General features: G+C 60.9%; 12 non-coding genes and 1 pseudogene across 12 annotated transcripts; all 13 read left to right on the plus strand.

The window, feature by feature from the left end:
* Positions 1–2,744: 2,744 nt before the first annotated feature.
* Positions 2,745–2,924, plus strand: LOC148647168 (U2 spliceosomal RNA; annotated as a pseudogene).
* Positions 2,925–3,793: 869 nt separating this feature from the next.
* LOC148647169 (U2 spliceosomal RNA) lies at positions 3,794–3,984 on the plus strand. Its single transcript, XR_015927220.1, has one exon. It is a non-coding gene; the product is annotated as a U2 spliceosomal RNA (small nuclear RNA).
* Positions 3,985–4,853: 869 nt separating this feature from the next.
* LOC148647170 (U2 spliceosomal RNA) lies at positions 4,854–5,044 on the plus strand. Its single transcript, XR_015927221.1, has one exon. It is a non-coding gene; the product is annotated as a U2 spliceosomal RNA (small nuclear RNA).
* An 869-nt stretch (positions 5,045–5,913) lies between these two features.
* LOC148647171 (U2 spliceosomal RNA) lies at positions 5,914–6,104 on the plus strand. Its single transcript, XR_015927223.1, has one exon. It is a non-coding gene; the product is annotated as a U2 spliceosomal RNA (small nuclear RNA).
* An 869-nt stretch (positions 6,105–6,973) lies between these two features.
* On the plus strand, positions 6,974–7,164 carry LOC148647172 (U2 spliceosomal RNA). The gene has a single exon (XR_015927224.1). It is a non-coding gene; the product is annotated as a U2 spliceosomal RNA (small nuclear RNA).
* Positions 7,165–8,033: 869 nt separating this feature from the next.
* On the plus strand, positions 8,034–8,224 carry LOC148647173 (U2 spliceosomal RNA). The gene has a single exon (XR_015927225.1). It is a non-coding gene; the product is annotated as a U2 spliceosomal RNA (small nuclear RNA).
* Positions 8,225–9,093: 869 nt separating this feature from the next.
* Positions 9,094–9,284, plus strand: LOC148647174 (U2 spliceosomal RNA). Its single transcript, XR_015927226.1, has one exon. It is a non-coding gene; the product is annotated as a U2 spliceosomal RNA (small nuclear RNA).
* Positions 9,285–10,153: 869 nt separating this feature from the next.
* LOC148647175 (U2 spliceosomal RNA) lies at positions 10,154–10,344 on the plus strand. Its single transcript, XR_015927227.1, has one exon. It is a non-coding gene; the product is annotated as a U2 spliceosomal RNA (small nuclear RNA).
* An 869-nt stretch (positions 10,345–11,213) lies between these two features.
* On the plus strand, positions 11,214–11,404 carry LOC148647176 (U2 spliceosomal RNA). Its single transcript, XR_015927228.1, has one exon. It is a non-coding gene; the product is annotated as a U2 spliceosomal RNA (small nuclear RNA).
* Positions 11,405–12,273: 869 nt separating this feature from the next.
* On the plus strand, positions 12,274–12,464 carry LOC148647177 (U2 spliceosomal RNA). The gene has a single exon (XR_015927229.1). It is a non-coding gene; the product is annotated as a U2 spliceosomal RNA (small nuclear RNA).
* An 869-nt stretch (positions 12,465–13,333) lies between these two features.
* LOC148647178 (U2 spliceosomal RNA) lies at positions 13,334–13,524 on the plus strand. Its single transcript, XR_015927230.1, has one exon. It is a non-coding gene; the product is annotated as a U2 spliceosomal RNA (small nuclear RNA).
* Positions 13,525–19,583: 6,059 nt separating this feature from the next.
* LOC148647179 (U2 spliceosomal RNA) lies at positions 19,584–19,773 on the plus strand. The gene has a single exon (XR_015926879.1). It is a non-coding gene; the product is annotated as a U2 spliceosomal RNA (small nuclear RNA).
* An 869-nt stretch (positions 19,774–20,642) lies between these two features.
* Positions 20,643–20,833, plus strand: LOC148647180 (U2 spliceosomal RNA). The gene has a single exon (XR_015927231.1). It is a non-coding gene; the product is annotated as a U2 spliceosomal RNA (small nuclear RNA).
* Positions 20,834–25,428: the final 4,595 nt, after the last annotated feature.

The raw sequence follows: 25,428 nt of genomic DNA on the forward strand, positions 1-25,428 counted from the left end.
GTGGTGGAATGGTGGGAGTCGGTGAAGGACAGGACCCGAACCCTGGCGCAGACGTACTGCAGACGGAAGGCGGCCAGGGAGAGGAAGGAAGCTGCACGACTCCAGAGGCAACTCGAGGAGGAGTACAGCTCGGCTAACGGGGGAGGAGCCTTCAATTCAGCCCGGGCACGGGACCTGAAGGAGAGGCTCCGCAGACTGCACACGGAGAAAGCCAAGGCTTTCCTCGTCAAAGCACAGAGGGAGCATTACGAAAATAATGAAACCTGTTCCTCCTATTTCTTCAACCAGGTCCGGGGAGCCCAGAAAAAGAGGGTGATCCACAGCCTGAGACGGGGAGATGGAGAGGAAGTGCTGGACGAGAGCGACAAAGTAGAGGCGGCCACCGCTTTCTACACGGAGCTCTTTTCAGAAAAGCAGACGGAGGTGGAGGCAGGCGATGCTTTTCTGGAGGGGCTGACGGCACGAGTACCGGAGGAGGTGAGGGAGGACTTGGAGGGTCCGATCACGGCCGAGGAGCTGAAGGCGGCGCTCTTGTCCATGGAGAATGGCAAGGTGCCGGGGCCGGACGGACTCCCCAAGGAATTCTACACCTGCTTCTGGGACACCCTGGCGGCAGATCTGGTGGAAGTGGCGCAGGAGATCTTCCGCCGGGGGAAACTCGGAGACACCATGAGGGAGGGCGTCATCTCCCTGCTCTTCAAGGGAGGAGACGCCGCCGACCTCAAAAACTGGAGGCCGATCACGATGCTCTGCGTGGACGTAAAGATCCTGTCCAAGCTCCTGACCGGCAGACTGAGAACCGCCCTCCCCCACATCATCCACAGCGACCAGACGTGTGGGGTGGAGGGGCGATCCGTCAGCTGGAACCTCCAGCTGACCAGAGACGCCATCGCCTGGGCCGAGGACCGGAACGTGCCCATGATGGTGGTCAGCCTGGACCAGGAGAAAGCCTTCGACAGAGTGAACCACAGCTATCTGTTCAGGGTGCTGGAACGCTTCGGTTTCGGAGAGAGTTTCAGCCGCTGGATTCAGATTCTGTACTCTGACGTGGGCAGCAGAGTGAACGTGAACGGAAACCTGGGGGATTTCATTCCCCAGGAATCCGGAGTACGACAGGGCTGCCCCCTTTCACCCCTTCTCTATGTTCTCTTCACAGAGCCCTTAGCAGAGGCGGTGAGACGGGACCCCGTCATCGACGGCCTGGAGATACCGGGAGGCGCGGGGGAAACCCTGAAGATCTCCCAGTACGCCGACGACACGACGCTGTTCCTGAGGTCGGACAGGGGGTTGAGGAGGGCCCTGCAGGTCATGGAGCAATACTCCAGAGCCTCGGGGTCGAAGCTCAACCGCCGAAAGAGCAAACTGAAGTTCTTCGGACCCTGGAAGCACAGGACGACGGCGCCGGAGGGTCTCGAGCTCTGCACGGAGCCCCTCAGAATACTGGGGGTTTCCTTCCAGAGCCAGGACAACGAGACCAACAACTGGACTGAGAGGATCGCCAAGGTGAACGCGAAGCTGGGTCTGTGGAAAACGCGGTCGCTGTCCTACACAGGGAAAGTGATGGTGTTGAAAGCAGACGTCCTGCCGGCTTTGGTTTACCTGGCGGTGGTGTACCCGCTGCCGGCCAGACTCAGACGAGCGCTGCAAGGGATGATCTTCGGCTTCGTCTGGGGCGGCAGGTACGAGTACATCACCAGAAACCGGATGTGTCAGCCGGTCGAGGAAGGGGGTCGAGATGTCCCACATTTCCCCCTGAAACTCGACTGCATCTTCTTCTGCAACCTCTGTCGGGCGCTGCGGGAGCCCATCGGCCACAAGTACCAGTACTTTGTCAGGCTGTGGCTCTCCATCCCGATGAGGCACTTGGTCCAGTGGTCAAACACTGGGCCCAAGGCAGAGAGGCGACCAAAGTTCTACACCCACGCTGTCAAGTGGAGCAGGAGGTACGAGGCCACGAGACAGCCAGAGCTCTGCACCAACCACAGAGCTCTGTACAAAGAGGTGAGGGGGCATCTGGTCGCCGACGAAAGGCTGCCAGTTCCCAGACAAGTCTGGGAAAGGACGCAGCCTAAAGAACTGGACAACGAACTGAAGGACCTCAACTGGATGGCCGTCCACAAGAGACTGGCTACCAGAGAGGTCCTCTACAGACACTCGCTTACCAGGAACCCGCATTGCCCCCGGGACACGTGTTTCGTCGAGGAGACTCAGGAGCACGTGTTCTGGAGCTGCCCCTTCGCCAAGGCGGTGTGGGGCAGAATGGACAACACCATGCAACTCCTGGGGACGGGTGCGGTGCTCAGTTACCAGTACGTTCTGCTGGGGGTGGCACCTACCGGACTGGACAGGGGGACGCAGTTCCTGTTGTGGCTGCTGCTGTCCCTCACAAAGAAAGGCCTGTGGGACGCGAGGAACAATCTCATCCGGCACAACATCGAGTGGGGAGCGAGGGAGCTGGAGGAGAGGATCCTGGCGGACCTCAGGAGGAGGATGAAGCGCGACGTTGCTAAATGGGGTTTCCCCACGGCAAAGGAGCGCTGGAAAGGCCTATGGACCCTGTACAGGGATTAATGGTTTACAGCAAGCGGTAGGGTTTGGAGGGACACTCATAATAGCGCAAATCCGCCCACCCTTGCAAGGATTGAAAACGGACAATCACCGCCGTTCCGCCGTTGTTTTAACTTGTGGAGTGTTATTGTATGAGATGTTTTCCTTTTGAGATGTGTTTTTTTTCCGAATAAAGTATATTTTATAAGAAAAAAAAAAAAAAATCTGTTCTTATCAGTTTAATATCTGATACGTCCCCCATCGGGGGACCACATATTAAACGGATTTTTGGAACAGGGAGCTGGATCAGGAGCTTGCTCCGTCCTCTCCACGCATCGGCCCGGTATTGCAGCGCCTCCGGGAGCGGTGCACCACCTTCTCTCAGCGGTGAAAAGACAGACGTAGGTAGGTAGCTAGCTAGCTAGCTAGCTAGCGAGCGAGCGAGCGAGCGAGCGAGCGAGCAAGCAAGCGGAGTGGACTGGAGCTCCTTCTTCTCGGGTCTCGTCCCTCGTCCCTCGTCCATCTGTGTGTCTCTGTGTTCTGTCTCTCTCTCGCCCTCTCGGTTCCCGTGCTCCCTCTGTGCGCTTTCCCGCGTCTCGACTCTCTGGGCAAGCAGGCCGGCCCCCTTTTCGGCTCCCGTGCGTTTTCCCTCCAAAAAACTTAGGTTTTTCAGCCTTTTCCCAGGGAGGCAGGCGTGGCTTGCTTGCTTGCTTGCTTGCTTGCTTGCTTGTGTGTGTGTCCGTCCCCGTCCCTGCAGGCGGGCCCCTTTCGACAGCTGGGCGTTTTCCCTCCCAAAAACTTAGTATATCCACCTTTTCTTTCTTTTTTTTCGGCAGGCAGGCAGGCAGGCGTGTGTGCGCGCGCGCGCGCGTCCCCGTCCCTCCCTCCCGAGAGAGAGCTGCCCCTTGCCTCTGCCCGCAGGTGCTGGCGCTCGGCTTTCGCTTGCAGCCGGTTGGGCGCAGCTGCTGCCGGTGGGAGGGGCCTAAGCTAAGGAGGCCGGGCGGCTGGCGCCCCCTGCGGCTGCGGTCGTTGTCGGGCCGTTGACAGAAGATCAAAGAGCAGGGCCCCCGCCCGGGACTGGCAGGAAGGCAGGCGGGCAGGCAAGAGAGAGGGGGAGCAGAGTCCCGCGGCAGGCCTCTGGCTGCAGGGAGGCCGGCGGCTGCGCGGGTCCCGGGCTCCAGAGGAGTCGGCCTGCGCCACTGTGCGCCAGCGGAACGCCCGCGCGTCGGTCCGCGCCTTTGTGGGCATCGCTTCTCGGCCTTTTGGCTAAGATCAAGTGTAGTATCTGTTCTTATCAGTTTAATATCTGATACGTCCCCCATCGGGGGACCACATATTAAACGGATTTTTGGAACAGGGAGCTGGATCAGGAGCTTGCTCCGTCCTCTCCACGCATCGGCCCGGTATTGCAGCGCCTCCGGGAGCGGTGCACCACCTTCTCTCAGCGGTGAAAAGACAGACGTAGGTAGGTAGCTAGCTAGCTAGCTAGCTAGCGAGCGAGCGAGCGAGCGAGCGAGCGAGCAAGCAAGCGGAGTGGACTGGAGCTCCTTCTTCTCGGGTCTCGTCCCTCGTCCCTCGTCCATCTGTGTGTCTCTGTGTTCTGTCTCTCTCTCGCCCTCTCGGTTCCCGTGCTCCCTCTGTGCGCTTTCCCGCGTCTCGACTCTCTGGGCAAGCAGGCCGGCCCCCTTTTCGGCTCCCGTGCGTTTTCCCTCCAAAAAACTTAGGTTTTTCAGCCTTTTCCCAGGGAGGCAGGCGTGGCTTGCTTGCTTGCTTGCTTGCTTGCTTGCTTGTGTGTGTGTCCGTCCCCGTCCCTGCAGGCGGGCCCCTTTCGACAGCTGGGCGTTTTCCCTCCCAAAAACTTAGTATATCCACCTTTTCTTTCTTTTTTTTCGGCAGGCAGGCAGGCAGGCGTGTGTGCGCGCGCGCGCGCGTCCCCGTCCCTCCCTCCCGAGAGAGAGCTGCCCCTTGCCTCTGCCCGCAGGTGCTGGCGCTCGGCTTTCGCTTGCAGCCGGTTGGGCGCAGCTGCTGCCGGTGGGAGGGGCCTAAGCTAAGGAGGCCGGGCGGCTGGCGCCCCCTGCGGCTGCGGTCGTTGTCGGGCCGTTGACAGAAGATCAAAGAGCAGGGCCCCCGCCCGGGACTGGCAGGAAGGCAGGCGGGCAGGCAAGAGAGAGGGGGAGCAGAGTCCCGCGGCAGGCCTCTGGCTGCAGGGAGGCCGGCGGCTGCGCGGGTCCCGGGCTCCAGAGGAGTCGGCCTGCGCCACTGTGCGCCAGCGGAACGCCCGCGCGTCGGTCCGCGCCTTTGTGGGCATCGCTTCTCGGCCTTTTGGCTAAGATCAAGTGTAGTATCTGTTCTTATCAGTTTAATATCTGATACGTCCCCCATCGGGGGACCACATATTAAACGGATTTTTGGAACAGGGAGCTGGATCAGGAGCTTGCTCCGTCCTCTCCACGCATCGGCCCGGTATTGCAGCGCCTCCGGGAGCGGTGCACCACCTTCTCTCAGCGGTGAAAAGACAGACGTAGGTAGGTAGCTAGCTAGCTAGCTAGCTAGCGAGCGAGCGAGCGAGCGAGCGAGCGAGCAAGCAAGCGGAGTGGACTGGAGCTCCTTCTTCTCGGGTCTCGTCCCTCGTCCCTCGTCCATCTGTGTGTCTCTGTGTTCTGTCTCTCTCTCGCCCTCTCGGTTCCCGTGCTCCCTCTGTGCGCTTTCCCGCGTCTCGACTCTCTGGGCAAGCAGGCCGGCCCCCTTTTCGGCTCCCGTGCGTTTTCCCTCCAAAAAACTTAGGTTTTTCAGCCTTTTCCCAGGGAGGCAGGCGTGGCTTGCTTGCTTGCTTGCTTGCTTGCTTGCTTGTGTGTGTGTCCGTCCCCGTCCCTGCAGGCGGGCCCCTTTCGACAGCTGGGCGTTTTCCCTCCCAAAAACTTAGTATATCCACCTTTTCTTTCTTTTTTTTCGGCAGGCAGGCAGGCAGGCGTGTGTGCGCGCGCGCGCGCGTCCCCGTCCCTCCCTCCCGAGAGAGAGCTGCCCCTTGCCTCTGCCCGCAGGTGCTGGCGCTCGGCTTTCGCTTGCAGCCGGTTGGGCGCAGCTGCTGCCGGTGGGAGGGGCCTAAGCTAAGGAGGCCGGGCGGCTGGCGCCCCCTGCGGCTGCGGTCGTTGTCGGGCCGTTGACAGAAGATCAAAGAGCAGGGCCCCCGCCCGGGACTGGCAGGAAGGCAGGCGGGCAGGCAAGAGAGAGGGGGAGCAGAGTCCCGCGGCAGGCCTCTGGCTGCAGGGAGGCCGGCGGCTGCGCGGGTCCCGGGCTCCAGAGGAGTCGGCCTGCGCCACTGTGCGCCAGCGGAACGCCCGCGCGTCGGTCCGCGCCTTTGTGGGCATCGCTTCTCGGCCTTTTGGCTAAGATCAAGTGTAGTATCTGTTCTTATCAGTTTAATATCTGATACGTCCCCCATCGGGGGACCACATATTAAACGGATTTTTGGAACAGGGAGCTGGATCAGGAGCTTGCTCCGTCCTCTCCACGCATCGGCCCGGTATTGCAGCGCCTCCGGGAGCGGTGCACCACCTTCTCTCAGCGGTGAAAAGACAGACGTAGGTAGGTAGCTAGCTAGCTAGCTAGCTAGCGAGCGAGCGAGCGAGCGAGCGAGCGAGCAAGCAAGCGGAGTGGACTGGAGCTCCTTCTTCTCGGGTCTCGTCCCTCGTCCCTCGTCCATCTGTGTGTCTCTGTGTTCTGTCTCTCTCTCGCCCTCTCGGTTCCCGTGCTCCCTCTGTGCGCTTTCCCGCGTCTCGACTCTCTGGGCAAGCAGGCCGGCCCCCTTTTCGGCTCCCGTGCGTTTTCCCTCCAAAAAACTTAGGTTTTTCAGCCTTTTCCCAGGGAGGCAGGCGTGGCTTGCTTGCTTGCTTGCTTGCTTGCTTGCTTGTGTGTGTGTCCGTCCCCGTCCCTGCAGGCGGGCCCCTTTCGACAGCTGGGCGTTTTCCCTCCCAAAAACTTAGTATATCCACCTTTTCTTTCTTTTTTTTCGGCAGGCAGGCAGGCAGGCGTGTGTGCGCGCGCGCGCGCGTCCCCGTCCCTCCCTCCCGAGAGAGAGCTGCCCCTTGCCTCTGCCCGCAGGTGCTGGCGCTCGGCTTTCGCTTGCAGCCGGTTGGGCGCAGCTGCTGCCGGTGGGAGGGGCCTAAGCTAAGGAGGCCGGGCGGCTGGCGCCCCCTGCGGCTGCGGTCGTTGTCGGGCCGTTGACAGAAGATCAAAGAGCAGGGCCCCCGCCCGGGACTGGCAGGAAGGCAGGCGGGCAGGCAAGAGAGAGGGGGAGCAGAGTCCCGCGGCAGGCCTCTGGCTGCAGGGAGGCCGGCGGCTGCGCGGGTCCCGGGCTCCAGAGGAGTCGGCCTGCGCCACTGTGCGCCAGCGGAACGCCCGCGCGTCGGTCCGCGCCTTTGTGGGCATCGCTTCTCGGCCTTTTGGCTAAGATCAAGTGTAGTATCTGTTCTTATCAGTTTAATATCTGATACGTCCCCCATCGGGGGACCACATATTAAACGGATTTTTGGAACAGGGAGCTGGATCAGGAGCTTGCTCCGTCCTCTCCACGCATCGGCCCGGTATTGCAGCGCCTCCGGGAGCGGTGCACCACCTTCTCTCAGCGGTGAAAAGACAGACGTAGGTAGGTAGCTAGCTAGCTAGCTAGCTAGCGAGCGAGCGAGCGAGCGAGCGAGCGAGCAAGCAAGCGGAGTGGACTGGAGCTCCTTCTTCTCGGGTCTCGTCCCTCGTCCCTCGTCCATCTGTGTGTCTCTGTGTTCTGTCTCTCTCTCGCCCTCTCGGTTCCCGTGCTCCCTCTGTGCGCTTTCCCGCGTCTCGACTCTCTGGGCAAGCAGGCCGGCCCCCTTTTCGGCTCCCGTGCGTTTTCCCTCCAAAAAACTTAGGTTTTTCAGCCTTTTCCCAGGGAGGCAGGCGTGGCTTGCTTGCTTGCTTGCTTGCTTGCTTGCTTGTGTGTGTGTCCGTCCCCGTCCCTGCAGGCGGGCCCCTTTCGACAGCTGGGCGTTTTCCCTCCCAAAAACTTAGTATATCCACCTTTTCTTTCTTTTTTTTCGGCAGGCAGGCAGGCAGGCGTGTGTGCGCGCGCGCGCGCGTCCCCGTCCCTCCCTCCCGAGAGAGAGCTGCCCCTTGCCTCTGCCCGCAGGTGCTGGCGCTCGGCTTTCGCTTGCAGCCGGTTGGGCGCAGCTGCTGCCGGTGGGAGGGGCCTAAGCTAAGGAGGCCGGGCGGCTGGCGCCCCCTGCGGCTGCGGTCGTTGTCGGGCCGTTGACAGAAGATCAAAGAGCAGGGCCCCCGCCCGGGACTGGCAGGAAGGCAGGCGGGCAGGCAAGAGAGAGGGGGAGCAGAGTCCCGCGGCAGGCCTCTGGCTGCAGGGAGGCCGGCGGCTGCGCGGGTCCCGGGCTCCAGAGGAGTCGGCCTGCGCCACTGTGCGCCAGCGGAACGCCCGCGCGTCGGTCCGCGCCTTTGTGGGCATCGCTTCTCGGCCTTTTGGCTAAGATCAAGTGTAGTATCTGTTCTTATCAGTTTAATATCTGATACGTCCCCCATCGGGGGACCACATATTAAACGGATTTTTGGAACAGGGAGCTGGATCAGGAGCTTGCTCCGTCCTCTCCACGCATCGGCCCGGTATTGCAGCGCCTCCGGGAGCGGTGCACCACCTTCTCTCAGCGGTGAAAAGACAGACGTAGGTAGGTAGCTAGCTAGCTAGCTAGCTAGCGAGCGAGCGAGCGAGCGAGCGAGCGAGCAAGCAAGCGGAGTGGACTGGAGCTCCTTCTTCTCGGGTCTCGTCCCTCGTCCCTCGTCCATCTGTGTGTCTCTGTGTTCTGTCTCTCTCTCGCCCTCTCGGTTCCCGTGCTCCCTCTGTGCGCTTTCCCGCGTCTCGACTCTCTGGGCAAGCAGGCCGGCCCCCTTTTCGGCTCCCGTGCGTTTTCCCTCCAAAAAACTTAGGTTTTTCAGCCTTTTCCCAGGGAGGCAGGCGTGGCTTGCTTGCTTGCTTGCTTGCTTGCTTGCTTGTGTGTGTGTCCGTCCCCGTCCCTGCAGGCGGGCCCCTTTCGACAGCTGGGCGTTTTCCCTCCCAAAAACTTAGTATATCCACCTTTTCTTTCTTTTTTTTCGGCAGGCAGGCAGGCAGGCGTGTGTGCGCGCGCGCGCGCGTCCCCGTCCCTCCCTCCCGAGAGAGAGCTGCCCCTTGCCTCTGCCCGCAGGTGCTGGCGCTCGGCTTTCGCTTGCAGCCGGTTGGGCGCAGCTGCTGCCGGTGGGAGGGGCCTAAGCTAAGGAGGCCGGGCGGCTGGCGCCCCCTGCGGCTGCGGTCGTTGTCGGGCCGTTGACAGAAGATCAAAGAGCAGGGCCCCCGCCCGGGACTGGCAGGAAGGCAGGCGGGCAGGCAAGAGAGAGGGGGAGCAGAGTCCCGCGGCAGGCCTCTGGCTGCAGGGAGGCCGGCGGCTGCGCGGGTCCCGGGCTCCAGAGGAGTCGGCCTGCGCCACTGTGCGCCAGCGGAACGCCCGCGCGTCGGTCCGCGCCTTTGTGGGCATCGCTTCTCGGCCTTTTGGCTAAGATCAAGTGTAGTATCTGTTCTTATCAGTTTAATATCTGATACGTCCCCCATCGGGGGACCACATATTAAACGGATTTTTGGAACAGGGAGCTGGATCAGGAGCTTGCTCCGTCCTCTCCACGCATCGGCCCGGTATTGCAGCGCCTCCGGGAGCGGTGCACCACCTTCTCTCAGCGGTGAAAAGACAGACGTAGGTAGGTAGCTAGCTAGCTAGCTAGCTAGCGAGCGAGCGAGCGAGCGAGCGAGCGAGCAAGCAAGCGGAGTGGACTGGAGCTCCTTCTTCTCGGGTCTCGTCCCTCGTCCCTCGTCCATCTGTGTGTCTCTGTGTTCTGTCTCTCTCTCGCCCTCTCGGTTCCCGTGCTCCCTCTGTGCGCTTTCCCGCGTCTCGACTCTCTGGGCAAGCAGGCCGGCCCCCTTTTCGGCTCCCGTGCGTTTTCCCTCCAAAAAACTTAGGTTTTTCAGCCTTTTCCCAGGGAGGCAGGCGTGGCTTGCTTGCTTGCTTGCTTGCTTGCTTGCTTGTGTGTGTGTCCGTCCCCGTCCCTGCAGGCGGGCCCCTTTCGACAGCTGGGCGTTTTCCCTCCCAAAAACTTAGTATATCCACCTTTTCTTTCTTTTTTTTCGGCAGGCAGGCAGGCAGGCGTGTGTGCGCGCGCGCGCGCGTCCCCGTCCCTCCCTCCCGAGAGAGAGCTGCCCCTTGCCTCTGCCCGCAGGTGCTGGCGCTCGGCTTTCGCTTGCAGCCGGTTGGGCGCAGCTGCTGCCGGTGGGAGGGGCCTAAGCTAAGGAGGCCGGGCGGCTGGCGCCCCCTGCGGCTGCGGTCGTTGTCGGGCCGTTGACAGAAGATCAAAGAGCAGGGCCCCCGCCCGGGACTGGCAGGAAGGCAGGCGGGCAGGCAAGAGAGAGGGGGAGCAGAGTCCCGCGGCAGGCCTCTGGCTGCAGGGAGGCCGGCGGCTGCGCGGGTCCCGGGCTCCAGAGGAGTCGGCCTGCGCCACTGTGCGCCAGCGGAACGCCCGCGCGTCGGTCCGCGCCTTTGTGGGCATCGCTTCTCGGCCTTTTGGCTAAGATCAAGTGTAGTATCTGTTCTTATCAGTTTAATATCTGATACGTCCCCCATCGGGGGACCACATATTAAACGGATTTTTGGAACAGGGAGCTGGATCAGGAGCTTGCTCCGTCCTCTCCACGCATCGGCCCGGTATTGCAGCGCCTCCGGGAGCGGTGCACCACCTTCTCTCAGCGGTGAAAAGACAGACGTAGGTAGGTAGCTAGCTAGCTAGCTAGCTAGCGAGCGAGCGAGCGAGCGAGCGAGCGAGCAAGCAAGCGGAGTGGACTGGAGCTCCTTCTTCTCGGGTCTCGTCCCTCGTCCCTCGTCCATCTGTGTGTCTCTGTGTTCTGTCTCTCTCTCGCCCTCTCGGTTCCCGTGCTCCCTCTGTGCGCTTTCCCGCGTCTCGACTCTCTGGGCAAGCAGGCCGGCCCCCTTTTCGGCTCCCGTGCGTTTTCCCTCCAAAAAACTTAGGTTTTTCAGCCTTTTCCCAGGGAGGCAGGCGTGGCTTGCTTGCTTGCTTGCTTGCTTGCTTGCTTGTGTGTGTGTCCGTCCCCGTCCCTGCAGGCGGGCCCCTTTCGACAGCTGGGCGTTTTCCCTCCCAAAAACTTAGTATATCCACCTTTTCTTTCTTTTTTTTCGGCAGGCAGGCAGGCAGGCGTGTGTGCGCGCGCGCGCGCGTCCCCGTCCCTCCCTCCCGAGAGAGAGCTGCCCCTTGCCTCTGCCCGCAGGTGCTGGCGCTCGGCTTTCGCTTGCAGCCGGTTGGGCGCAGCTGCTGCCGGTGGGAGGGGCCTAAGCTAAGGAGGCCGGGCGGCTGGCGCCCCCTGCGGCTGCGGTCGTTGTCGGGCCGTTGACAGAAGATCAAAGAGCAGGGCCCCCGCCCGGGACTGGCAGGAAGGCAGGCGGGCAGGCAAGAGAGAGGGGGAGCAGAGTCCCGCGGCAGGCCTCTGGCTGCAGGGAGGCCGGCGGCTGCGCGGGTCCCGGGCTCCAGAGGAGTCGGCCTGCGCCACTGTGCGCCAGCGGAACGCCCGCGCGTCGGTCCGCGCCTTTGTGGGCATCGCTTCTCGGCCTTTTGGCTAAGATCAAGTGTAGTATCTGTTCTTATCAGTTTAATATCTGATACGTCCCCCATCGGGGGACCACATATTAAACGGATTTTTGGAACAGGGAGCTGGATCAGGAGCTTGCTCCGTCCTCTCCACGCATCGGCCCGGTATTGCAGCGCCTCCGGGAGCGGTGCACCACCTTCTCTCAGCGGTGAAAAGACAGACGTAGGTAGGTAGCTAGCTAGCTAGCTAGCTAGCGAGCGAGCGAGCGAGCGAGCGAGCGAGCAAGCAAGCGGAGTGGACTGGAGCTCCTTCTTCTCGGGTCTCGTCCCTCGTCCCTCGTCCATCTGTGTGTCTCTGTGTTCTGTCTCTCTCTCGCCCTCTCGGTTCCCGTGCTCCCTCTGTGCGCTTTCCCGCGTCTCGACTCTCTGGGCAAGCAGGCCGGCCCCCTTTTCGGCTCCCGTGCGTTTTCCCTCCAAAAAACTTAGGTTTTTCAGCCTTTTCCCAGGGAGGCAGGCGTGGCTTGCTTGCTTGCTTGCTTGCTTGCTTGCTTGTGTGTGTGTCCGTCCCCGTCCCTGCAGGCGGGCCCCTTTCGACAGCTGGGCGTTTTCCCTCCCAAAAACTTAGTATATCCACCTTTTCTTTCTTTTTTTTCGGCAGGCAGGCAGGCAGGCGTGTGTGCGCGCGCGCGCGCGTCCCCGTCCCTCCCTCCCGAGAGAGAGCTGCCCCTTGCCTCTGCCCGCAGGTGCTGGCGCTCGGCTTTCGCTTGCAGCCGGTTGGGCGCAGCTGCTGCCGGTGGGAGGGGCCTAAGCTAAGGAGGCCGGGCGGCTGGCGCCCCCTGCGGCTGCGGTCGTTGTCGGGCCGTTGACAGAAGATCAAAGAGCAGGGCCCCCGCCCGGGACTGGCAGGAAGGCAGGCGGGCAGGCAAGAGAGAGGGGGAGCAGAGTCCCGCGGCAGGCCTCTGGCTGCAGGGAGGCCGGCGGCTGCGCGGGTCCCGGGCTCCAGAGGAGTCGGCCTGCGCCACTGTGCGCCAGCGGAACGCCCGCGCGTCGGTCCGCGCCTTTGTGGGCATCGCTTCTCGGCCTTTTGGCTAAGATCAAGTGTAGTATCTGTTCTTATCAGTTTAATATCTGATACGTCCCCCATCGGGGGACCACATATTAAACGGATTTTTGGAACAGGGAGCTGGATCAGGAGCTTGCTCCGTCCTCTCCACGCATCGGCCCGGTATTGCAGCGCCTCCGGGAGCGGTGCACCACCTTCTCTCAGCGGTGAAAAGACAGACGTAGGTAGGTAGCTAGCTAGCTAGCTAGCTAGCGAGCGAGCGAGCGAGCGAGCGAGCGAGCAAGCAAGCGGAGTGGACTGGAGCTCCTTCTTCTCGGGTCTCGTCCCTCGTCCCTCGTCCATCTGTGTGTCTCTGTGTTCTGTCTCTCTCTCGCCCTCTCGGTTCCCGTGCTCCCTCTGTGCGCTTTCCCGCGTCTCGACTCTCTGGGCAAGCAGGCCGGCCCCCTTTTCGGCTCCCGTGCGTTTTCCCTCCAAAAAACTTAGGTTTTTCAGCCTTTTCCCAGGGAGGCAGGCGTGGCTTGCTTGCTTGCTTGCTTGCTTGCTTGCTTGTGTGTGTGTCCGTCCCCGTCCCTGCAGGCGGGCCCCTTTCGACAGCTGGGCGTTTTCCCTCCCAAAAACTTAGTATATCCACCTTTTCTTTCTTTTTTTTCGGCAGGCAGGCAGGCAGGCGTGTGTGCGCGCGCGCGCGCGTCCCCGTCCCTCCCTCCCGAGAGAGAGCTGCCCCTTGCCTCTGCCCGCAGGTGCTGGCGCTCGGCTTTCGCTTGCAGCCGGTTGGGCGCAGCTGCTGCCGGTGGGAGGGGCCTAAGCTAAGGAGGCCGGGCGGCTGGCGCCCCCTGCGGCTGCGGTCGTTGTCGGGCCGTTGACAGAAGATCAAAGAGCAGGGCCCCCGCCCGGGACTGGCAGGAAGGCAGGCGGGCAGGCAAGAGAGAGGGGGAGCAGAGTCCCGCGGCAGGCCTCTGGCTGCAGGGAGGCCGGCGGCTGCGCGGGTCCCGGGCTCCAGAGGAGTCGGCCTGCGCCACTGTGCGCCAGCGGAACGCCCGCGCGTCGGTCCGCGCCTTTGTGGGCATCGCTTCTCGGCCTTTTGGCTAAGATCAAGTGTAGTATCTGTTCTTATCAGTTTAATATCTGATACGTCCCCCATCGGGGGACCACATATTAAACGGATTTTTGGAACAGGGAGCTGGATCAGGAGCTTGCTCCGTCCTCTCCACGCATCGGCCCGGTATTGCAGCGCCTCCGGGAGCGGTGCACCACCTTCTCTCAGCGGTGAAAAGACAGACGTAGGTAGGTAGCTAGCTAGCTAGCTAGCTAGCGAGCGAGCGAGCGAGCGAGCGAGCGAGCAAGCAAGCGGAGTGGACTGGAGCTCCTTCTTCTCGGGTCTCGTCCCTCGTCCCTCGTCCATCTGTGTGTCTCTGTGTTCTGTCTCTCTCTCGCCCTCTCGGTTCCCGTGCTCCCTCTGTGCGCTTTCCCGCGTCTCGACTCTCTGGGCAAGCAGGCCGGCCCCCTTTTCGGCTCCCGTGCGTTTTCCCTCCAAAAAACTTAGGTTTTTCAGCCTTTTCCCAGGGAGGCAGGCGTGGCTTGCTTGCTTGCTTGCTTGCTTGCTTGCTTGTGTGTGTGTCCGTCCCCGTCCCTGCAGGCGGGCCCCTTTCGACAGCTGGGCGTTTTCCCTCCCAAAAACTTAGTATATCCACCTTTTCTTTCTTTTTTTTCGGCAGGCAGGCAGGCAGGCGTGTGTGCGCGCGCGCGCGCGTCCCCGTCCCTCCCTCCCGAGAGAGAGCTGCCCCTTGCCTCTGCCCGCAGGTGCTGGCGCTCGGCTTTCGCTTGCAGCCGGTTGGGCGCAGCTGCTGCCGGTGGGAGGGGCCTAAGCTAAGGAGGCCGGGCGGCTGGCGCCCCCTGCGGCTGCGGTCGTTGTCGGGCCGTTGACAGAAGATCAAAGAGCAGGGCCCCCGCCCGGGACTGGCAGGAAGGCAGGCGGGCAGGCAAGAGAGAGGGGGAGCAGAGTCCCGCGGCAGGCCTCTGGCTGCAGGGAGGCCGGCGGCTGCGCGGGTCCCGGGCTCCAGAGGAGTCGGCCTGCGCCACTGTGCGCCAGCGGAACGCCCGCGCGTCGGTCCGCGCCTTTGTGGGCATCGCTTCTCGGCCTTTTGGCTAAGGTCAGAGGTCGAGGGAGAGAGGAACAAGAGGACAGCGTTTTGCGGAGACACGTTTGGATTACCTGGATTTTGGACCCGGATTGCTTTTGGACTACGATTTTTGCCTTTGGACGTCGGACTTTTGATTTTCACCCGGCTTTGCATTCCTTGGCTGTTTTGGTGGCCGAAAGGCTGCCCAACCATGGCTGCAGGGCCTGGAGAGGCGAGGAGGGCTGGGAAGGACCCCAGCATTAAGTGGACTCTCCGCTTCCGCTGGAAGCCGGAGACGGCACCACCTGGAAGGGAGAAGTTCGAGGATGACGTCCTGTTTGGAGCTTTGGGGCTGAAGGCGGCAGAGATCTTGTGTGTGCAGGGGAACCAGCCACAGAAATTCATGGACACCACCTTCATCAGCGCCGATATCCACAAGAGAACGGTAGGGAAATGCATCGAGATCATTAAGAACGGCGGATTTCCGGAGTATGAGTGTGGGGGACTGCAGAGCGACAGCAAGAGGTGGGTGGTTTTGCACATGTTTGATCCGTTTGTGAAAGACGCCGACGTGAGTACCTTCCTAAGCAGGTACGTGGATGTGAAGGCGGGTCCCTTGGGGCTCAAGGACACACGTACTGTGTGGACGGGAAAACGTCGGTATCTGGTGGAGTTGCGGCAGGATAAAACATCAAAGGACGGATACAGCCACCCACCAGGCACATTCGCCATCGGAGGAGGTAGGGGGTACATGTTTTATTGGGACCAGCCTGATTTTTGCAGGAGGTGCCGGACTTTCGGGCACCGAGAGGGGGCATGTACGGCGGAGAAGTGCGGCAAGTGCGGCTGTCAGGGACACCAAACCCGAGAGTGCAAGGTGAAAGAGTGCTCCTTGTGCGGGGATAGAGGCCACCTGTTCCGGCAGTGCAAAAAGAGGGGCGCGGCCACGGAGGAGGCGGCTACGAAGAAGACGGCCGCGGAGAAGGCGGCCACCGAGGAGGAGAGCATGGAGGAGGCGGTCAGAGAGTGGATGGCGCAGGAAGACGAGGCTAGTGAGGGGGAAGGTCGGCCGAAGGGTAGCAGACCCCCTGGTAAGGGGGAGAAGAAGGGAGGAAGACAGGGGAGAGAGGTGCACCAGGGAGAAGAGGACGGAGAGCGACCAGGAACGTCGTGGGGCTCCGACGTGGAGCAACTGGAGACGGCGCAGGGAGGGGACGGTGAACAGCCGGGAACATCAGGAGGAGCAGACGGAGGGGCCGGAACCTGGGCGGAGGTGGTGAAGAAGGGGCGCCCCCTGAAGGACGGGGGAAGAACTGCGACACCGACACCGACGCCAACAGAGGAGGAGGGGATGGTAATCCTGCAGGGCGCAGGGAAGAAGAGGAGGTCAAAGAGGCAGAGGGCGGAAAGGCGTCAACAGGAGACGCAGGAAAAGAAGAAGAGGACGGCCGAGGAGGAAGGCCAGGAGGAAGACCCGGGAGACTTTGCAGACTCTGAGGGGATGGAAGAGGAGGAGGGAGTTTTGTCGGCCTCGAGTGACTCCGAGGCCGAAAGCACCTCGGAATCTCTCCCCCCAGGGCAGGGGTCAGGGGCGGCAATGCTGGCCGTCTACTCAGTGGCGGCCAACGTAACGGACGATGGCAGCCCCGTAGTCTACTGCCAGCCTGAAACGCCAACTCCGGAACGAGAGTCCCCGGACAGCCGCGTGGTCCACTTTATGGACACAGAGGATGGCAGCTCGGAGAGTACAGCAGGGACGGCGAGCTCACCTGATTCCAGCCGATCGGAGGGAATGGAGAGTGACAGCCCCCCTCAAGACCCGCCATGACCCTCACAGTTGCAACAGCTAACGTGAGGGGTCTGAGGAAGCAGGAAAAAAGAGTGGCAGTGTTTTCCTACCTGTCTCGAAGGTATCTGGATGTGATCTTTCTGCAGGAAGTCCATCTCAAGGACCTCGACGACGTGAGGACCCTCCAGAGGGAGTGGAGGAAGGGCCCTTCGTGGTGGAGCGTCGGAGGGGTGAACTCCTCTGGTGTGGGTATCCTGTGCGGCTTGCCAGGGTTCGCCGCCCAAACAGTCAGCTCAGTAATTCCCGGACGTCTGCTGGTGGTGGACGGAACCTGGAGGGGAGTGAAGATAAGGCTGGTCAACGTGTACGCCCCAGCAGACAGAAGGCAGCAGGGCTCCTTTTTGAAAGACCTGGAGCCCGTGCTGTACACCAATAGAGAGCTGATTGTAGGCGGCGACTTCAACATCGACCTGGGAGACCCGCGCGGCCAGGGAGTTCATCTGTTGAGGTCCTTGATCGCGGATTTTGGCCTTCGAGATGGGTTTAAGAACGTTGCACACCACACCTGGGACAATGGAAGAGGGAGTTTTCGACGCCTCGACTACATCCTCTCTACTGTGAAGTGGACAACGCTAAGCAGGCAAGTGACCCCTACCTGGTTCTCGGACCATCGGCTGCTCACGGTCTCCTTCGGTGTTGAGGACCCGCGCTTCCAGGCTGGGTACTGGAAGCTGAACAAACAAGTTCTTCACGAGGAGAGATACCGAAGGAAGATCGAGACAGTGTTGAAAGACCTGGAAAAGAAGAGGGAGCTCTATAGCTCTGCGGTGCACTGGTGGGAATCGTGCAAACAGACTCTCGCAACGGTCACCAGGCGATACTGCTGGATCCGGCGGAGTCTGGAGGAACGCCAGTGCGCCCAGCTCCAAGAGGAGCTGGAAGCACTGTATGAGCAGCTGAACCAGGGGGGTGCCTTCGACGGCGAGAAGATCGCCAACGTCAGGAGCCTGCTTAGGGAAAAGTGGCTGCAGAGAGCAAAGAACTTTCTTTTCAGGCTGCGGGGAGTTTGGAAGGAGGGAGAAGAACAGTGCTCACCCCAATTCTTCAGCGCCGTGAGAAAGCAGCAGGAGCGCTGCTGCTTCGAAAGTATACGGCGCGAGGATGGGACTGCAGCCACAGACTTGCCCGGGATGCTGGAGTGTGCCACAGGGTTCTATACAGCCTTGTTCCAGGAGAAGGAGATCGACGCCAGCATCAAGGAGAGGCTCCTGGAGGGTGTGGAAAAGGCGGTAGACGATCCCGCCTCGCTGGTTGGGCCTGTGACGGGGGCGGAAATAAAAACAGCATTGTTTGGATTGAAGAAGGGAACCGTCCCTGGAGTAGACGGCCTACCAGCGGAATTCTACCGGACCTTCTGGGATCAACTAGAGCCTTTTCTGGTGCAGGTTTTCAATGAGGCCCTGGACAGCAATGAACTGGGCCTCTCTATGAAGACCGGCGTCGTGACTCTGATCTACAAGGGAGGAGACAAGGCGGACCTGGGAAATTGGAGGCCGATCCAGATCCTGTGCACTGATTATAAGATCTTGGCCAGGGTGCTGGGCGGCCGTCTGAAAACGGTGATGCCGGCGCTGGTCGGGGCGGACCAGACATGTGGCGTGGCAGGCCGGAAGATCAGCTGGACCCTGCAGCTGATCCGGGACATCATCGCCTGGGTGGAGGACAGAGGCCTGCCGCTCATGCTGGTGAGCCTAGACCAGGCAAAGGCGTTCGACCGGGTCCATCATGGGATCCTGTGGGCACTCTTGAGGAAGAAGGGTCTGCCTGATGTCTTTGTCAGGTGGATTGAAGCACTCTACAACGGCGCTGCGTCCCGGGTAAGAGTCAACGGAGCAGTAGGGAGGAGGATTCCGGTAAGGTGTGGTGTGCGACAGGGATGTCCACTCTCGCCCCTGCTGTACGTTATCTACCTCGAGCTGCTACTGGACCCTTTACGGAAGGACACTGGAGTGGAGGGAATTAAAGTGCCAGGTGGAGGTGGGCAGGAAGCTAAAATCGCGGCCTACGCGGACGACGTGACGCTCTTCCTCAGCTCTGACAGGAGTCTGGGGAGAGTGTTGGAAATCGTGGAGGCCTACTCCAGAGGCACCGGCGCCCAACTGAATCGCGCCAAGAGCCTGGTGAAGCTTTTTGGAACCTGGCCGTACGTACCGGAGGTCGCCGGAGGACTGAAACAAACAACGGACCCGGTGAAAATCCTGGGGGTCCTATTTCACACCTTGGACCCCTCAGGACTGAACTGGGAGGCCAGGTTCCGGAAGATCAAGCAGAAGCTGGGCCTTTGGCAGCAACGATCCCTGACGTGGATAGGGAAGGCGCTGGTGCTGAAGGTGGAGATCCTGCCCTTGCTTCTCCACCTGGCAGTAGTGTACCCCCTACCAGCAAGGAGGAGGAAGGAACTGGTAAGAACAGTGTTTACCTTCGTGTGGGGCCACTCATACGAACGGATCCGCCGGACAGACATGTGCAGACCTACCGTGGAAGGAGGCAGAGGGATCCCGAACTTCCCAGTGAAGTTGGACTGCGTGTTCGTCGCCAACCTGTGCGTCATCCTGCACGGTAACCCGCCCCACCTGTGCGGCCGGTTCGTGAGCCTCTGGCTGGCAGCGAGTATGAGACACCTGGCCGCCTGGAAGAACACGACCCCGAAGGCTGAGCGGCTCCCACTGCACTATCGCCACGCAGTGCAGTGGCTGCGGGCACATCCAGAGGTACGGGACAAGGACGTAGCGCTGAGCCATAGGAGGATGTACTTGGTGGTCACAGCACTGGACAGGCCAGCGCTCCTGGGTGTGCCCAGTGACATCTGGCAGCAGGTCCAACCAAAGGGCCTGGACAACAGGCTCAAAGACCTGAACTGGCTTGGTGTGTGGGGTCGAATGGCGGTCAGGGCCGTCATGTACTCGCACGGACTGTCAAAGAAGAGCCAGTGCCCGAGGCACGGCTGCACAGGGGAAGAAACCGTTAACCACGTCTTTTGGGAGTGCGGGTTCGTGCAGAGGGTGTGGAGGTCTAGTCAGCACCTGTACGCACAGGTAGGCCTGGGGTCCCTCTTGACGCTGAACACGGTAATGAAGGGTGTGGCTGGTTCCCGAAGATGGAACGCGGCGTTTCTGCTATGGCTCCTTATCAGCCTGACCAAGCTCCACGTCTGGGACGCAAGATCTGAGCTGGTCAAACACGGAGTAGAGAGATCAGTGCCGGCCATCTTAAAGAAAGTTAAGAGGGACGTCTCACGGAGGATTCGGTGGGACGTCCTCCGATGGGGATTCGCCGCGGCACGCGAACGTTGGAAGGACTTGATCACATGGGTGTAAAGGTGGAGGGTAGTGTAAACTTTTAAAGCACTGTTTTTACTGATTTCTAATAAAACATAAAAAAAATCTGTTCTTATCAGTTTAATATCTGATACGTCCCCCATCGGGGGACCACATATTAAACGGATTTTTGGAACAGGGAGCTGGATCAGGAGCTTGCTCCGTCCTCTCCACGCATCGGCCCGGTATTGCAGCGCCTCCGGGAGCGGTGCACCACCTTCTCTCAGCGGTGAAAAGACAGACGTAGGTAGGTAGCTAGCTAGCTAGCTAGCTAGCGAGCGAGCGAGCGAGCGAGCGAGCGAGCAAGCAAGCGGAGTGGACTGGAGCTCCTTCTTCTCGGGTCTCGTCCCTCGTCCCTCGTCCATCTGTGTGTCTCTGTGTTCTGTCTCTCTCTCGCCCTCTCGGTTCCCGTGCTCCCTCTGTGCGCTTTCCCGCGTCTCGACTCTCTGGGCAAGCAGGCCGGCCCCCTTTTCGGCTCCCGTGCGTTTTCCCTCCAAAAAACTTAGGTTTTTCAGCCTTTTCCCAGGGAGGCAGGCGTGGCTTGCTTGCTTGCTTGCTTGCTTGCTTGCTTGTGTGTGTGTCCGTCCCCGTCCCTGCAGGCGGGCCCCTTTCGACAGCTGGGCGTTTTCCCTCCCAAAAACTTAGTATATCCACCTTTTCTTTCTTTTTTTTCGGCAGGCAGGCAGGCAGGCGTGTGTGCGCGCGCGCGCGCGTCCCCGTCCCTCCCTCCCGAGAGAGAGCTGCCCCTTGCCTCTGCCCGCAGGTGCTGGCGCTCGGCTTTCGCTTGCAGCCGGTTGGGCGCAGCTGCTGCCGGTGGGAGGGGCCTAAGCTAAGGAGGCCGGGCGGCTGGCGCCCCCTGCGGCTGCGGTCGTTGTCGGGCCGTTGACAGAAGATCAAAGAGCAGGGCCCCCGCCCGGGACTGGCAGGAAGGCAGGCGGGCAGGCAAGAGAGAGGGGGAGCAGAGTCCCGCGGCAGGCCTCTGGCTGCAGGGAGGCCGGCGGCTGCGCGGGTCCCGGGCTCCAGAGGAGTCGGCCTGCGCCACTGTGCGCCAGCGGAACGCCCGCGCGTCGGTCCGCGCCTTTGTGGGCATCGCTTCTCGGCCTTTTGGCTAAGATCAAGTGTAGTATCTGTTCTTATCAGTTTAATATCTGATACGTCCCCCATCGGGGGACCACATATTAAACGGATTTTTGGAACAGGGAGCTGGATCAGGAGCTTGCTCCGTCCTCTCCACGCATCGGCCCGGTATTGCAGCGCCTCCGGGAGCGGTGCACCACCTTCTCTCAGCGGTGAAAAGACAGACGTAGGTAGGTAGCTAGCTAGCTAGCTAGCTAGCGAGCGAGCGAGCGAGCGAGCGAGCGAGCAAGCAAGCGGAGTGGACTGGAGCTCCTTCTTCTCGGGTCTCGTCCCTCGTCCCTCGTCCATCTGTGTGTCTCTGTGTTCTGTCTCTCTCTCGCCCTCTCGGTTCCCGTGCTCCCTCTGTGCGCTTTCCCGCGTCTCGACTCTCTGGGCAAGCAGGCCGGCCCCCTTTTCGGCTCCCGTGCGTTTTCCCTCCAAAAAACTTAGGTTTTTCAGCCTTTTCCCAGGGAGGCAGGCGTGGCTTGCTTGCTTGCTTGCTTGCTTGCTTGCTTGTGTGTGTGTCCGTCCCCGTCCCTGCAGGCGGGCCCCTTTCGACAGCTGGGCGTTTTCCCTCCCAAAAACTTAGTATATCCACCTTTTCTTTCTTTTTTTTCGGCAGGCAGGCAGGCAGGCGTGTGTGCGCGCGCGCGCGCGTCCCCGTCCCTCCCTCCCGAGAGAGAGCTGCCCCTTGCCTCTGCCCGCAGGTGCTGGCGCTCGGCTTTCGCTTGCAGCCGGTTGGGCGCAGCTGCTGCCGGTGGGAGGGGCCTAAGCTAAGGAGGCCGGGCGGCTGGCGCCCCCTGCGGCTGCGGTCGTTGTCGGGCCGTTGACAGAAGATCAAAGAGCAGGGCCCCCGCCCGGGACTGGCAGGAAGGCAGGCGGGCAGGCAAGAGAGAGGGGGAGCAGAGTCCCGCGGCAGGCCTCTGGCTGCAGGGAGGCCGGCGGCTGCGCGGGTCCCGGGCTCCAGAGGAGTCGGCCTGCGCCACTGTGCGCCAGCGGAACGCCCGCGCGTCGGTCCGCGCCTTTGTGGGCATCGCTTCTCGGCCTTTTGGCTAAGGTCAGAGGTCGAGGGAGAAACGAGCGAGAGGACAACACCCGAGAGGATACGCCTTTGGATTGCCTTTTTGGAACTGGAACCCGGACTGCCTTTTGGACAACGTTTTTTGGACCCTTGGACGTCGGTACCTTTGTTTTTGCACCAGGCTCTCGTGGGGGCTGTTTGCAGCCGAAAGGCTGCTTCAACCATGGCTGCGGAGCCTGGAGAGGCGAGGAGGGCTGGGATGGACCCCAGCGTTAAGTGGACTGTCCGCTTCCATTGGAAGCCGGAGACGGTGCCACCTGGAAGGGAGCAATTTGAAGACGAGATTCTGTTCGGAGCTTTGGGGCTGAAGGTACCGGAAATTAAGTGTGTGCAAGGGAACCGGCCACAGAAGTTTATTGATGCCACGTTTATGAGCGCGGATATCCACAAGAGAGTGGTGGGGAAGTGCACAAAGCTCATCAAGGACGGCGGATTGCGGGATTATGAATGCGGCGGATTACAGTGCGACAGCAAGAGGTGGGTGGTCTTACATATGTTCGACCCGTTCGTTTCAGACGCCGACGTGACGACTTTCCTACGCAGATACGCGGAGGTGTTGGTGGGACCATCAGTGCTCAGCGACACGCGTACTGTGTGGACAGGGAAGCGTCGGTACCTGGTGGAGCTACGGCGGGGGGACAACGGAACACCGGACGGACTTACCCACCCACCAGCCACTTTCTCAATTGGAGGAGGTAGGGGGTACTTATACTACTGGGATCAGCCGGAATTTTGTAGAAAGTGCCGGGCCTTCGGGCACCGAGAGGGGGCGTGCGACGCAGAAAAGTGCAGAAAGTGCAACCGATCGGGGCATGACACACGAAGTTGCCCGGTAAAGGAGTGCTCCCTGTGTGGGGAATCGGGGCACCTATTCCGGCAGTGTGAGAAGAGGGGCAAGGAAATAGACAGGGCAGTAAAGGAGTGGATCCAGCAGGAAGACGAAAAGAGCGAGGGGGAAAACCAGCCGGCGGGTAGCGGGGCCCGTAAGGGACCGAAGAAGGGGGGAAGACAACCGGAGAAGGAACAAGAGAAGGAGGAGCGCCCGGCAGAAGAGGACGGCGAGCGACCCGGAACATCGTGGGGATCGGATGTCGACCAGCAGGGATCAGATGGCGAACAGGCGGGAACATCGCGGGGAGCAGACGGAGGGGCCGGAACTTGGGTGGAGGTGGTAAGACGAGGGCGCCCCCTGAAGGGGGGGGGGAGAACTGCAGCGCCAGCTCCAGCACCAGCCGAGGAGGAGGGGATGGTGACCCTGCAGGGCGCGGGGAAGAAGAGGAGGTCGAAGAGACAGAGGGCGGAAAAGCGCCAGCAGGAGACACAAGAGAAGAAGAAGAGGACGGCTGAGGAGGAAGGCCAGGAAGAAGACCCAGGAGATCTGGCAGACTCGGAAGGGATGGATGAGGAAGAGGGATGCTTGTCGGGCCTGAGTGATTCAGAGGCCGAAAGCTCCTCGGACTCTCTCCCACCAGGGCAGGGAGAAGTGGTAACACGGAGCGTCTTTTCGGTGGCACAAGACATGAACGAGGAAGGCAGCCCCTTAATCACCTGCCAGCCGGCAACACCTACTCCGGAGCAAGGGCTCATGGACAGCCCGCAGGATGTCCAGTTTATGGACACCGGGGATGAGAGTTCGGTGAGTACAGCAGGGACGGCGAGTTCCCCCGATTTCAGCCGCCTGGAAGGAATGGAGAGTGACAGCCCCCCTCGAGAACCGCCATGACCCTTACGGTAGCAACGGCTAACGTAAGGGGTCTGAGAAAGCAGGACAAAAGAGTGGCGGTTTTTTCTTACCTGTCTAGAAGGAACTTGGACTTGATTTTTTTGCAGGAAGTCCACCTCAAGGACCTCAACGACGTGAGGACCCTTCGGAGGGAGTGGAGGAGGGGTCCCTCGTGGTGGAGCGTCGGAGGGGTGAACTCCTCTGGTGTGGGCATCCTGTGCGGCTCGCCAGGGTTCGCCGCCCAAACAGTCAGCTCGGTGATTCCTGGACGTCTGCTGGTGGTGGACGGAACCTGGAAGGGTGTGAAGATTAGGGTAGTCAACGTGTACGCCCCAGCAGACAGAAGGCAGCAGGGCTCCTTTTTGAAAGACCTGGAGCCCGTGCTGTATACCAACAGAGAGCTGATTGTGGGCGGCGACTTCAACATCGACCTAGGAGACTCGCACGGCCAGGGAGTTCATCTGTTGAGGTCCTTGATTAAGGATTACAGACTTCAAGACGGGTTCCAAAACGTTGCACACCACACTTGGGACAACGGAAGAGGGAGTTTTAGACGTCTCGACTACATCCTCTCTACTGTGAAGTGGACAACGCTAAGCAGGCAAGTGACCCCTACCTGGTTCTCGGACCATCGGCTGCTCGCGGTCTCCTTCGGTGTTGAGGACCCGCGCTTCCAGGCTGGATACTGGAAGCTGAATAAACAAGTCTTACGAGAGGAGAGATACCGAAGGAAGATCGGAACAGTGCTGAAAGACCTCGTGAAGAGAAGGGAGCTCTTTAGCTCTGCGGTGCACTGGTGGGAATCGTGCAAGCAGACTCTCGCAACGGTCACCAGGCGATACTGCTGGATCCGGCGGAGTCTGGAGGAACGCCAGTGCGCCCAGCTCCAAGAAGAGCTAGAAGCACTGTACGAGCAGCTGAACCAGGGGGGCGCTTACAGTGGCGAGAAGATCGCAAACATCAGGAGCCTGCTAAGAGACACGTGGCTGCAGAGAGCAAAAAACTATCTTTTCAGACTGAGGGGAGTTTGGAGAGAGGGAGAAGAACAATGCTCACCCCAGTTCTTCAGCGCCGTGAAAAGACAGCAGGAGCGCAGCTGTTTCGAGAGCATACGGCGCGAGGATGGGACTGCAGCCACGGACTTACCCGGGATGTTGGAGTGTGCCACAGGGTTCTATGCAGCCTTGTTTCAGGAGAAGGAGATCGACGCCAGCATCAAGGAGAGGCTCCTGGAAGGTGCGGAGAAGGTGGTGGACGACTCTGACTCGCTGGTCGGGCCCGTGACGGGGGCGGAAATAAAAACAGCATTGCTCGGATTGAAGAAGGGCACCGTCCCCGGTGTCGATGGCCTACCAGCGGAATTCTACTGTACCTTCTGGGACCAACTGGAGCCTTTTCTGGTGAAGGTTTTCAATGAGGCCCTGGACAGCAATGAACTGGGCCTCTCGATGAAGACCGGCGTCGTTTCTCTGATCTTCAAGGGAGGAGACAAGGCGGACCTGGGAAACTGGAGGCCGATCCAGCTCCTGTGCACAGACTATAAGATCTTGGCCAGGGTGCTGGGCGGCCGCCTGAGAACGGTAATGCCGGCGCTGGTCGGAGCAGACCAGACATGTGGCGTGGCAGGCCGGAAGATCAGCTGGACCCTGCAGCTGATCCGGGACACCATCGCCTGGGTTGAGGACAGAGGCCTGCCGCTCATGCTGGTGAGTTTAGACCAGGCAAAGGCGTTCGACCGGGTCCACCACGGGATCCTGTGGGCGCTCCTGAGAAAGAAAGGACTGCCTGACGATTTCGTCAGGTGGATAGAGGTACTTTACAATGGTGCTACATCCCGGGTAAGCGTCAACGGAGCAGTAGGGAGGAGGATTTCGGTAAAGTGTGGTGTGCGACAGGGCTGTCCACTCTCACCCCTGCTGTACGTCATCTTCTTGGAACTCCTACTGGACCAGTT

This window comes from Lepisosteus platostomus, chromosome 15, assembly GCF_059453375.1.
Source record: "Lepisosteus platostomus isolate fLepPlt1 chromosome 15, fLepPlt1.hap1, whole genome shotgun sequence".
NCBI lineage: Eukaryota > Metazoa > Chordata > Actinopteri > Semionotiformes > Lepisosteidae > Lepisosteus > Lepisosteus platostomus.